Source organism: Lepus europaeus, chromosome 7, assembly GCF_033115175.1.
Source record: "Lepus europaeus isolate LE1 chromosome 7, mLepTim1.pri, whole genome shotgun sequence".
Classification (NCBI taxonomy): domain Eukaryota; kingdom Metazoa; phylum Chordata; class Mammalia; order Lagomorpha; family Leporidae; genus Lepus; species Lepus europaeus.
In genome coordinates this window covers 102,476,679-102,489,111 of record NC_084833.1, presented here as the reverse complement: position 1 = coordinate 102,489,111, position 12,433 = coordinate 102,476,679, and the positions used below count along the sequence as shown (strand labels likewise).

Genomic DNA, 12,433 nt, shown 5'->3' with positions numbered 1-12,433 from the left:
GAGCTAGCCGGTGCGGAGCGCGTCTGTGCGTTTCAGTGGGTCGCAGGCCGGCAGGATCTGCGCGTTTTGGGCGCGTGCGGGAGTGCGCCAGGGGCTGCGCGAGCCGGCCGCTGGCGCGCCGTGGTGGCAAAGGCATCCCGCACGCATCAGGTGCAGAGCCGGGGCGCCCACCGAGCGCGGCCGGGAGCGCACGGCGAGCTCCGGCGCCACGGCCAGTCCTGCCGAGAGCCGAGGAGGGCCCGGAGCACGGGCGCCCCTCGGAGCTTCTCTCCCTCTCCACCCTACCCCCCCCCAAAAAAAGGGGGGAATCAAGTCCAATCAAGAAAGAAGGGCCCACTAGGATTTTTCAAAGAGAAAACAAAACCCAAGCGTGTCCCAATCCTGCTCGCCTCGGCCCCAGATCCACTCGCCAGCTCCTCTGAGGCTAGCTTCCCAGCCGGCCGGCAAATAAACAAATAAATAAGCCACAAGCCTCGCTCACGCCCGCAGAGCGGTCCGCATACATATGAGCCCCCGCCGGCCCCTGGCTGTATAAAGCCTCGCGATCCCCGACCCTATGCTCGCGCCCCAACCCCCGCAGACCGCTCTGCCCCCCGCCTCTCACCCGGACCGTGCCCTGCGGAGGAAAGGCTGGGGAGGCAGCTGCGCCCAAGCTGACAGCCGGGGCTCCCCTCTTGGAGCTGACCCCAACCGGCGGCGGCGGCGGCTGCAGCGCAGGAAAGGAACACGCGGGATGAAATAAGGTCCAAGCGCAGCGGCCGAGTGGCCCAAGCGGGCGCGCCACCCCCCCCCCCCGACCTCTCCGGCCCCGGGGCGCCCGGGCGCGCGGCGCTGGCTGGGCGGTGCGCCCCTCCCCGGGCCCCCCACTCACCGCTGCCGAGCCGGGCGCCGTGGGGTGGGCGTGCGGGCCTGCCGGGGGGTGTGTGCCTGCGTCGGGGAGGGGTGTTGCTGGAGGAACTGTTGCTCTCGGGATCAAGGCGGCAGCGGCGGCATCGCCCGGCAGTTCGCAGTACCCGCTCTCATCGCCCTCAACTCCTGTGTGCTGCGAGGTTAGCAAATCACCACCGGCTGCGGCGCCTCCGCCGCGTCTCACGTCAACGCCGAGCCCCCTCCCCTGCGAGGCCCCGGCGCCTCTCCATCTTTAGTGCTGGCGGCCGAGCCCGGCTCCCTGCCCACAGCTGCCCCCTCCTCCCCCTCCCGCGCTGTCCCCGGGCTCAGCCCGCCCACCCCCCGCGCCGGCCCAGCCCGTGCGCGCTCCCCGCCCCACCCGCTCTGCCTGCGCGGCGCTCGGCGCCCCGGGCTTCGCCTGACACCTAGCTGCTGCTGGGGCGCCACGGCCGCCGCGCTCCGGCCCAGCCGGGAGCACGCCAGGGCCGGGGCGGGGGAGGCCGGGCGGGGGGCTCGCAACGCTCCGTGCGGGCCCTGGGGGGCCAGGGCCAGCCCCCACCTCACTCGCAGCTTTTTCATTGCCACTGGACGCGGGTTTGTTTCTCCCACTCCGGCGCTCCGAGCGCGGGGTTTTGTGCCGGGCTCCAGCGTTTGCCCCCTAGCCTTTCACTTTTTCTCCCGGTTTGCGCCCGCCTCGCGGGACCCCTGTTTGCCAGAGTGTCTGCCCAGCCCACGCCCAAGCGCCTTCAGCCCCTCGGACCCCGCGCGCCGCCGGGCATGAGCATCTGGGGGCAAGAAGTCTCGGGGCGCAGAGCCAGCGGGTTCTACTGAACTAGGTGCTAGGGGTTCCCGAGGCTGTGCTGTCCATGGGGGCGCCCCGTTCTGGCAGCCGCGGTCGCTGGAGGCTGAGGTCGAGAGCGGAGAGAAACTTTTTCTCCTTCGGCTCAGTCCCTCTACCCCCTAGACGGACTGCTCAGCGCGGTCTTCGGGGCCGGTGGCAGCTTGGAAACGCTCGGGACCGCCCTCCAGGGCGTCCTCCTCCCGGGCTCCCTAGCCCCCCTTACCCCTCCGCACGCACCTCGGAGGGCAGAGTTCGCACCGCTAACCCCAGGGAGCAGCCACCGTAGGAAACCGGCCTTCCCCGAGCTGCGGAAAGCTCCCTTCCCCCTTTTTTATGGAGCCAGCCGGAGGCGCGGGGCAAAAGGTGGGAAGCGCTCTTCCCAGCGCCGTGCAGGCCTCGGGCTGGAGTCCAGACGCTAGGAGGATGGGGGCGGCAGAGAGCGCCATCCAGGGGTCTCAGCGCAGTCAGTCCGCGGCGTCAGGCGGCTTTAGCTGCGCCAGGCGTCAGTCACTGAATCAGTGTTCCCTCCTTGCCTGGCGGGTGGGCCAAAGGTTTTCCGCAGGACTCGCATGGAATCCCTGGCACTGCGCCGGCCCTAGAACTGGGAGGTGATGGAAGGTAGCAGAAGCCGGCCAGAGACAAAAAGGGGAAGACCTGGGAGCAAAGTTTGCATATCGGAACTGATCTGGACTCACAGAGCTGCCGATGGACAGAGCATTCCACCCATGCAAGCCTGGCTCCGGGCTCCTACCTGTAGGGAAAATGCCCCAACCAGCAGGAGTCTGAGACTGGAGACTTGGAAGTACAGGAAAGGGACAGGAAAAGGACACCAGCAAACTCACTGGGAGGGGAGAGTCAGCCCCAGGCGACTCTTTTCACCATGATACAGTAAAAAGCAGCCCCTGTTTAGAACCTAACTCTTTTCCTAGCTAAAATCTAGGATCCAGAAAGAACTGAGGTGCAAGGAGATCAAGAGTGGAGCGAACGGAAGGAGAGGAAGAAAGACTCACCTGGCACCAGCCAGAGAAGCAGACGAATCATTCACTTGTTGATGCTGGCTGGAGGTTGCTGCCCAGCTGTCCACAGCCACCCACTCTCTCCTCCCCAGGGCAGTACAGAAGCACACCATTAACCCCTGAACCTAATCTCCTATTAATCCTCAAATCAGAGAATTTCTGAAAGCGATATAAGAGAAAGAACATTCCCTCCATGGCCCCTGCCTCTCCCACCCCCCCACCCCGTGCCATAGTCACTCTACGCGAAAATCTCCCTTGCTTCATAAACTCTGCCCATTAAAAAGCCCAGCCCTTGTTAGGAAGTGTTAAAGAGAGATTAATGCCTGAATTTAAGAGGTGGAGAAGGTAACAAAAAAAAAGGAAGAAGGCAGGCAAGGCAGTGGGCTGCGTGCCAGCATTGGGCTCCAAGCATTTCCACTTAGCGCTGAAGGCTGGCTGCGAGGCAGTTTGATAAGGTTTATTGGGCCCAGATAAAGCAGCAGCAGCTCCCCCACCAGAACTGGCACCATTTATAGCCAGAGCGATGTCCTTGGGTCCTGGGAAAGCTGATGAGAATCCCCAGTTCAGAGATTTCATGTGGCAATACCTAAAAACAAACAGGATGGAAAATTGCAGGAGAAGACTTCTCTCCCCCCCCCCCCCCACCATCCCCTTGTCTCTCTGTCGTGTATTTCATATATTGGCAGTGATTTTTGTCGTTGCTTCTTGAAGGTGAGGGACACTGGGATAACAGCACTCCTGTGTAGCAGACCTCAGTGCTAGGGGAAGGCCTGCTGGAGACAGGAATGGATGCGCTGGCCCTTGGGTGAAACCCCCTTGCTAAATCTTACTGCCTGCCTCTCTCTTTGTCCATATACCGCTCAACAACGGCGGCCTACCAGAATTCATGGAATGGGAGCCCGTGTGAGGCCTGAAAGACCACTGGGGAAGAAGACAGTAGGAATGATTCATTCTGCACACCGACATGAATCAACACACCACCTGTATTGTTGTATTTAATCATTGAACCCTCTTGATTGAGGTACTATTGATACGAATGAGGAAAGATTATGACCTGGGTTCTTTGTCTCACAAGGAAGAATTTCCAAGCAGATAAGGCGAAGAGAAAAGCAAAATGTATTTAAAAGCAAGTTTAATTTAAGTCAGAGACCTGGCAACACGCCTCTCCAAGAGAGGCAAAATCCGAAGGGGCTGGTGGTGCTGGGGTTTCTAAGCATGATTTGGGGGAAGAATAAAAAAACTTGACATTCAGTTACAAGGCCCGGACAACCCCCTCAGAAGGCCTGACTAGTAAGCTTTTCGAGCTGTCTGCCTTTCTCATAATAAAAGAGCCATCAGAAGGGTGGGATACCTAATTTGTTTTACAGTAAACTAGGAGCCCAGAATCTCCACTCCCTTGCTATTCTCATGGTAAAAGTGGAAATTCCTAAGAAATGGGGCAGGCACTTTGGACCTGCTAAAGAAAACTTTTTTTGGGGGGGGGGGGGAAGCATTTTGCACCCTTAGTTTCCGCCGGGACCACCCTGGCTGCCTATTAACCTGGCTGACTCCTCCCACTGTTTCCACGTTCTGCAGACTAGGAGCTGAGGCGCAGAGAGGTTAAGTTCCTTACCCAGTACTATAGATCTCTTCAGCATCAGAGCTGAGCCGTTAGATCAGACCATGGCGACCGCCACGTGTGTAATACACATACCGCCACGTGTGTAATACACATACCGCTACACCAAGCAGACAAGGACTCTTCAGTTTCCTGCTCCTCTTACTCTACCGACACAGGGTCTAGACAGCAGCCACCCACCGAAAGGTTCTCAGCTTAGCCACCGAGTAGTGAATAGACTTGAATGTCTGCACTTTCTCTCCTTCCCCAGAATCTCAGGCAAGAATGAAGAGGAAGTTTCGAATTACGATAAAATGTCAACTAAAGAGATACCTGGGGAGAAGGTGACAGTGGTGTTTTGAGTCTTCAGAAGGGGAATGGAATGTTGGAATTGTTTTGTTTCATTTGGAAAATATGTTTTAAAATTGAAAAGTCAGCTTTCCTATCATGGTAAGTGAATCGAGGATGCAAACCTTTTGGGGAGAAGGAGCTGTTTTACATATCCCCAGAGCCTTGAGATGAGTGGGGAATGAAGCCTGTTTGGGGAAGGTTGGGGCAGCTCCTGAATAGAACAGAGCAGTCTCCTTTGCGCTGGGGGACTCTGGTCGCCACTGGCACTTAAGTAAGGCTGTCCACTGGCTCTCAGAGCTTCACCCCACTGGGCGACCTCAGGGCAAGACAAGAGCAAACCTGTTGTGTCCTTTGCTGGTGGCAAAGGATCCTATCATGTTGCAGGTCATCATGCTGAACATCAACTGCAGGCGATGCCAAAAATCATGTAGAGCTGGGATGGGCATTTGGCCTAGTGGGTAAGACTCTGCTTGGGACCCCTATGTTTCATGTCAGAGTGCTTGGATTCTGGTTGCAACACCAGTCCCCATTACTGCTTCCTGGGAAGCAGCAGGTGATAGATAGCTCAGTAGCTGAGTCCCTGCCACTCACATGCAAGACACGGATTAGGTTCCCAGCTCCTGGCTTCAGTCTGGCTCAGCCCTGATTATGGCAGCCATGTAATGGGAGGGAACCAGCACATCAGTGATCTCTCTCTCTCTTCACTCTGCCTTTCAAATAAACCAAATTTTAAAAATAAACATGTTTTCTTTCTTTTTTTTTTTTTTTTTTTTTTTTTTTTTTTTTGACAGGCAGAGTGGACAGTGAGAGAGAGAGACAGAGAGAAAGGTCTTCCTTTTTGCCATTGGTTCACCCTCCAATGGCCGCTGCGGCCGGCGCATCTCGCTGATCCGAAGCCAGGAGCCAGGTGCTTCTCCTGGTCTCCCATGTGGGTGCAGGGCCCAAGCACTTGGGCCATCCTCCACTGCCTTCCCGGGCCATAGCAGAGAGCTGGCCTGGAAGAGGGGCAACCGGGATAGAATCCGGCGCCCCGACCGGGACTAGAACCTGGTGTGCCAGCGCCACAAGGCGGAGGATTAGCCTGCTAAGCCATGGCGCCGGCCAAACATGTTTTCTTAAAAAGTTTAGTTCTTTCATGTCACTTCCTAATAGCAGAGGAGGAGACGCTTAGCTGAGGCCCAGAAAACCAAACAAAAAGAAGGCTCTTGCCATCGTCCCTCGTACCCCCAGGAAGACCTGGGTAGTGGCATCCACAATCTTGGGGTTTTCTCTTGCAGGTGCCATCTGCAAAGCAGAGAGTGGCTTTTCCGAGGGGAAGGACGGGGTGATTTGTTTTAAGCCTCTGAGGCCTTGAGTCACTGGGACCCCAAGATCTTCATGACTGGGGAAGAGAAAGCCTTTTTTCCCTTCCTCTCTAGCATATTGCAAATGGTGTTGGGACCTAATGTTGTCAAGTCAAATAGCAAATCAGAGTTGTTATTAGCGCAGAGATGCCCCGAGGGGCAGGCCCTGTGGATGAGATCTGCCATGGGTGTTATGGGGAAGTGTGTTTATAATTATAATGGGATTTAATGTACGCTGGGACCAGATGACGGCCGCCATTTAAAAAAGAGATGCTTAATAAGAGAGGTCCCTTAATGGCAGACAGCAGGGCTCAGGTTATTACGGAAGGAGCACAGTGTCTCACTGAGTGTCACAAACCATGTGCCAGGCCTGATGGGGTTGACGCTGCAGCCATCGCTATTGGCTATGGCACATGAGACATAGCATTTGAATGTTGGTGCCTTCAAAAGGGCCATAGGCACTTGAGAGAAAGGCGTTTCTCCCTTTCCCACAGGCACACACGCACAGTCCCCAGGCCAACACTGAATCATCTGTGATGTCTCCGGAAATCTGTTTTGCCCCAAGAAAGACAGCCTTGATTTCAAAATTGAACTTTTGTAGCTATCAAGGGGTGCATTTTCTGTATAGTGTGGGTGGAATCAAGTGGCATGACTCCCACTGGGGGAGTCTGGCATGGCACAGACACCCTCAGGCACTGGGCTAAGAATGAACCCCCAGCTCCTCACCAGGAAATAGGAGTTTTTACAAAGGCTGCTGTTTCTTTGTTGGGGGCCAGAGAAGGGGAAATATGTAACATTTCCTTATCCTGTTGACTTTACATGGCCAACTGGTTAACTTGGGTTCTTTTTAGGGATTCAAGTCCAAGGCAGCACAGTGGAACGTGAGTGTGAGAGCTTTGGACAAAACCTCAAGGTCAGGTTCCTTGGAGGTCCCAAGGGACACCACAGTCCAAAAATACAACTTCATGCCCTCTGCCAGGTTGTAGCATCCTGTGGATTTCTGTTTTGGGTGTGAAAGAAGTACATGAAATCATTTGTTCGTTGAACATAGGCCTCCCCTGTGGGACTGTGCTGTCTGTTCCCAAGGCACAGGATGCCCAATCTCAGCGTCCCTAAAGCTGAATACATCTCTCTCTCTCTCTCTCTCTCTCTCTCTCTCTCTCTCTCTCTCTGTCAACTCTGACTTTCAAAACAAATACATAAATCTTTTTGAAAGTGGGGAGGGGACACCATTCTGGTGTAGCAGGTAAAGCTGCCACCTGCTTTGCCAGCCTCGCATACGGGCAACAGTTCATGTCCCGGCTACCCCACTTCAAATCCAGCCCTCTGCTGTGGCCTGGGAGAAGCAGCAGGAGATGGCCTAAGTGCTTGGGCTCCTAACTTCCATGCGGGAGACCCAGATGAAGCTCCTGGCTTCTCACTTTGGCCTAGCACAACACTGGCTGTTGCAAACATCTGGGGCATGAACCAGCAGATCAAAGATCTCCCTCTCTACCTCTCCCTCTCTCTCTGTAACTCTGACTTTCAAAATAAATCTTTAAAAAAAGAAAAGAATATATCGTGTGTCATTCTCCTATAAGACACATCCAGAGAAGTGCTTTGTCGGGTGACTTTGGCATCATGTGAACATCACATAGGAGACTTCCACTAATGGAGGCAGCTGCCCTGTCACTCACCAGGTGATGTAGTTCAAGGGGACCGTCATCATATGTGCACCTGTCATTGACTGGATTCTGTGGCAAGTTCATCTCTCCTGAACTAAGTGAAATCTCAGCTTCCAGTCACATACTCTACAAAGCTGATTGGCCAGAGGAGCAACTCTTCAAATAGAAGTGCCATGGCAGGGGCAAAAAGCAAAAGGTGCCGGAGCCGCAGCTCAATAGGCTAATCCTCTGCCTGCAGTGCCGGCACCCAGGGTTCTAGCCCCGGTCGGGGTGCCAGATTCTGTCCTGGTTGCCCCTCTTCCAGGCCAGCTCTCTGCTGTGGCCAGGGAGTGCAGTGGAGGATGGCCCAAGTGCTTGGGCCCTGCACCCGCATGGGAGACCAGGAGAAGCACCTGGCTCCTGGCTTCGGATCAGCGTGGTGCGCTGGCCACAGTGCGCCGGCCGCAGCGGCCATTGGGGGGTGAACCAACGGAAAAAGGAAGACCTTCCTCTCTGTCTCTCTCTCTCACTGTCCACTCTGCCTGTCAAAAAAAGAAAAAAAAAAAAAAAAAAAAAAGGCCAGTGCCGTGGCTAAATAGGCTAATCCTCCGCCTTGTGGTGCCAGCACACTGGGTTCTAGTTCCGGTCAGGGCACCGGATTCTGTCCCAGTTGCCCCTCTTCCAGGCCAGCTCTCTGCTATGGCCAGGGAAGGCAGTGGAGGATGGCCCAAGTTCTTGGGCCCTGCACCCCATGGGAGACCAGGAGAAGCACCTGGCTCCTGCCATCGGATCAGCGCTGTGCGACGGCCGCAGTGCGCCAGCCACAGCGGCCATTGGAGGGTGAACCAACGGCAAGAAAGGAAGACCTTTCTCTCTGTCTCTCTCTCTCTCACTGTCCACTCTGCCTGTCAAAAAAAAAAAAAAAAAAGCAAAAGGTGCAGTGATCTTACTCATTGGAGCCAATTGTGTCACAGTTATTATAGGAAAACAGACGCCCATATCCTGTGGCATGGGCTTCAGACATTGGCTGAATGAATGAAAGACGGCTTTGGGCCTCTCCTTTGAGCAAAGCACATTGTTTCCCTCTAGGGCCCGGTGGGTGGGAGACAGGGAGCCTGAGCTGGATGATTGGACTCTGCCTCCCCTGCCAGACCAGGTTCATCTGTGTCCATGGGAGGTCCTTGCCGGATCTCTGATGTAAGCTTCTCCACCCGTCCTGTGGTCAGAATTAATCCCCCCTCTTCCCTAAGTCCCTCAGTGAGAACATGTATCCATGTTTACCACTGCTCTCTGTCCAGATTACGAGCGTTCTGACCAATCCTTCTTCTGTGAGTTTCTGGAAGGCAAGGCCCCCGTCCCAGGGCCTAGCACACTGTCAAGCTGAGCAAATGCTGTGGAGGCACCAATTGTGTGCAAGCATGAATGAATGAGTGAGTGAACAATGAGTGTACATAGACATCAAGTGTTTTAGGAATTCAAGGGAATCACACCACTCTGTACTCGAGTATTAGCGCAGAATTCTTCATAGCTATAGGATCTTTACCAACCCTTGAAAGATCAACACGGTATAAGTAAGGGTTGAATTTACAATAGGGCATACATAAGGGTTGGAGCTGTTGAATTTGGTTTGTATACAGCTCTATGAAAGTAATGCTGGGTTCTGTGGCCAGAGGCCTAGAGCCAAGCTCTTCTCAATATCCTGGGAACGTGAATAAATATTTTATTAACTAGCATCGAACTGAAATGAATTGATTTGAATCGCATTGCTCATTACTCTTACAATGACCTTGGAAGCCCAACCCCAAGTCAGTACAGGGCAGAGAAGAGAGCGTCTGACCTCCTGGGAGGGCGCCAGTGGGTGTAAGGCTGCTAACTGCACCCAGCACTTGCACAGGAAATGGGCTTTAGGCCCAAGCGGTAAGGATTCAGCTCTGCTGTTACCAGGTGTGGAAGAGGCTGGCTGGCTGCTCCCCAGCCTTCTTCCTGAGCGCACCCTTCCTGGGCTGCCTTTACTGGCTTACCGTGCATGTAGGTTTGGGCATGTGGCTGAGTTCTGGCTGGTTGTCATGAACAGAAGTCTCTTGCGTTACCCTCAGGACTGCCCATAAAACTCCACTTGGAACCTTCCATGTACTTGCCCTTTCATGGGAGAGCCTGGATCCCTGAGCCACAACTTGGAGGAGAGCCGCCTGCTGACTAAGAACACTCGTTTTAGATTTTAGATAACTAAACATAAATGTAGGATGTCTTGAGTAGGGTTTCTAAATAAAATAAGGTCACATGATCAATTTGAATTGCAGATCAACAATCGTCAGTTTTTAGCATAAGTATATCCCACATATTGTTTGGGACATAATTATACTAAAAATGTTGTTTATCTGAAACTCAAATTTAAATTGGTGTCTTCTTTTTTAACCAGATCTAACAAGTTGAAGTCTTTAGTTAGTATAGATTTTAAAGATTGTTTATTATGGTAGGTCGCATTATCCTGATGAACACACCTTGTTTCATTTGTCAGGACAGCAAAGGCACAGCACCTACACTGGGACTTGATCCGGGACAAGGAGATGCCCCCAGGTCCTCTCAACAATCAGATCACAGTGTGGAGCACCCTGCATGGATGGGAGGATGAGGAGGAGAACAAGGAATGATCCTGATGGATCCTAGTTTGCCCTTCTTCCTATGAGCCCATCTTTCTTTAGCAGTTCTGCACCTAGATTACAAGTTCTCTGGGGGCAAGGATGATTGTACAAAAGTGCTTCAAAGATTTTTGTTAAGACCTTGAAAGGTAAGTTTACTCTGGTGCAAAAAGCGTTTGAGCACCTGCCAGTGCTGTATGTAGTAGGTTAATCCTCCCATATGGCTGTAGTCTCAGCTACTCCTCTTCTGATCCAGCTCTCTAATGTGGCCTAGGAAAGCAGTAGAGGATGGCCCAAGTCCTTGGGCCCCTGTACTCACATGGGTATCCCAGAGGAAACTCCTGGCTCCTGGCTTTCAATCAGCTCAGCTCTGGCCGTTGTGGCCATTTGAGGTGTGAACCAGCAGATGGAAGACCTTTCTCTCTGTCTCTCCCTCTCTCTCTCTGTAACTGTATGTCTCAAATAAATAAATAAAATCTTTAATTTTAAAGTGTTTGAAATCCTGACACAGTTTTTTTGTTTTTTTGTTTTTTAGTTTTTTAGTTTTTTTTTTTTTTTTTTTTTTTTTTTTTTTTTTTTTTGACAGGCAGAGTGGACAGAGAGAGAGAGACAGAGAGAAAGGTCTTCCTTTCTTGCCGTTGGTTCACCCCCCAATGGCTGCTGCGGCCGGTGCTCTGCAGCTGGCGCACTGCGCTGATCCAAAGCCAGGAGCCAGGTGCTTCTCCTGGTCTCCCATGTGGGTACAGGGCCCAAGGACTTTGGGCCATCCTCCACTGCACTCCTGGGCCACAGCAGAGAGCTGGCCTGGAAGAGGAGCAACCGGGACAGAATCCGGCACCCTGACCAGGACTAGAACCCGGTGTGCTGGCGCCGCAGGCAGAGGATTAGCCTATTGAGCCCATAATAAGAGATCTGAACGTGTTAGATATTGACAATAGGTAATTCTTCTTTCCATCTTCCCCCTATAAAATGCCTTAGGATCAATATTTGGGGTAAGGTCTCGTGATGGGTGAATTTTGATTTTTTTTTTAAAAGTGCGGTGTGACCGAAGATTCTTGGTTTCTCATCGCAGCGGAGTGGAGTGGAGCCGCTCCTGGCCCTGTTCTCCCAGCCTGATCTCATGTGCTTGTTCAGGAGCGGGGTGAGCAGGCCGTGCAGAGTGACGCCCAGTGGGCAGGGGGTGGTGTTCATTTTCACCTTGTAGTGTGACGTGTTTATTAGGTGTGCGTACTCCGAGCGCAGCAGCCTGGTTTCCTTGAGTGAAACAGCAGTCATGCCCAACTGGCTTTCCATGTACCATGACTCCAAGTGATTGAGTCAATTTCTCCCTCTGCCATGAGTTTAGGTTGTAAACCTCTCAGCCGGACAGGGAGGCAATGCTGGGCTGCCTCTTGTGATTATCATTAACCTCCAGCATGGGACTCACAGGACCAGGGGTGTGCAAGGGAGCTACGGTCTCCCTCTCTTCCCCATAAGCCTGGGGAGCGCTGAATGCTCACTCGGCCTCCTATCTGGAGTGAGAGACCCTCGTGTTGGCTGAATGGAGAAATTGTGTTCTCCACTTTGGCTGGCTGGGGATTCAAATGGTCATTGCATGAAGGCTGGAAGATCGACCCATGGGTGGCTTGATGTTCAGATTTCCTAGGCATGATTTCTTCTCTTGCCTTAGATTTCGTAGCTGGACACTAAGCTGCCCACTGAACCTGGCAAGCTTCCAGCTGCTGGACACAGTGGCCACCTTCTGAGTGTTCACATGTCCCTCTGGACTGTGCATGTTTAGCATCTTTACTGTGGGAGCCAGGGGTCCCACAGGGTGCAGGGACAGGCAGATGTGTGACGGGGACACCCTGTGCCCATCCGCAGCTCTTCCAGTTTTTTTTTCTTCTTTCTTCCTTCAAGGACACAGCCTTCTTCCCATGGGCAGATCATAAGTTTGCAGGAATGGCAAATGTGTGGGCCCCTTGTTTTGCTTTTCTCTGCAAAACCTCTAGACAGGAGCCCTCGGTCACTCCCCACAGCCCTGGGGTGTTTGTGTTGCTTCTTGGTCAAAAATCCTAGTGCCTTTTACAGCAGGTGCAGAAGCACCTCTGTGTCCTCAGGAAGCCGGGCCGCAGG

The 12,433-nt window shown here is 53.5% G+C and overlaps 1 protein-coding gene across 3 annotated transcripts in view; it reads right to left on the bottom strand.

The window, feature by feature from the left end:
- Positions 1 to 2,791, bottom strand: part of ZBTB16 (zinc finger and BTB domain containing 16) — a 189,171-nt gene extending 186,380 nt beyond the window's left edge. Inside the window, exons 1-2 of one of the 3 annotated variants that reach the window (XM_062197041.1) lie at positions 2,740 to 2,791; positions 872 to 1,042 (exon numbers count right to left, since the gene is read on the bottom strand). The gene's annotated coding sequence lies outside the window, so the exon portion shown is untranslated. Of the gene's footprint in view, positions 1 to 604; positions 692 to 871; positions 1,147 to 2,739 lie in introns of those variants that run through there. The other 2 variants (XM_062197040.1, XM_062197042.1) reach the window with 2 other exon arrangements.
- Between the last annotated feature and the right edge of the window lie 9,642 nt (positions 2,792 to 12,433).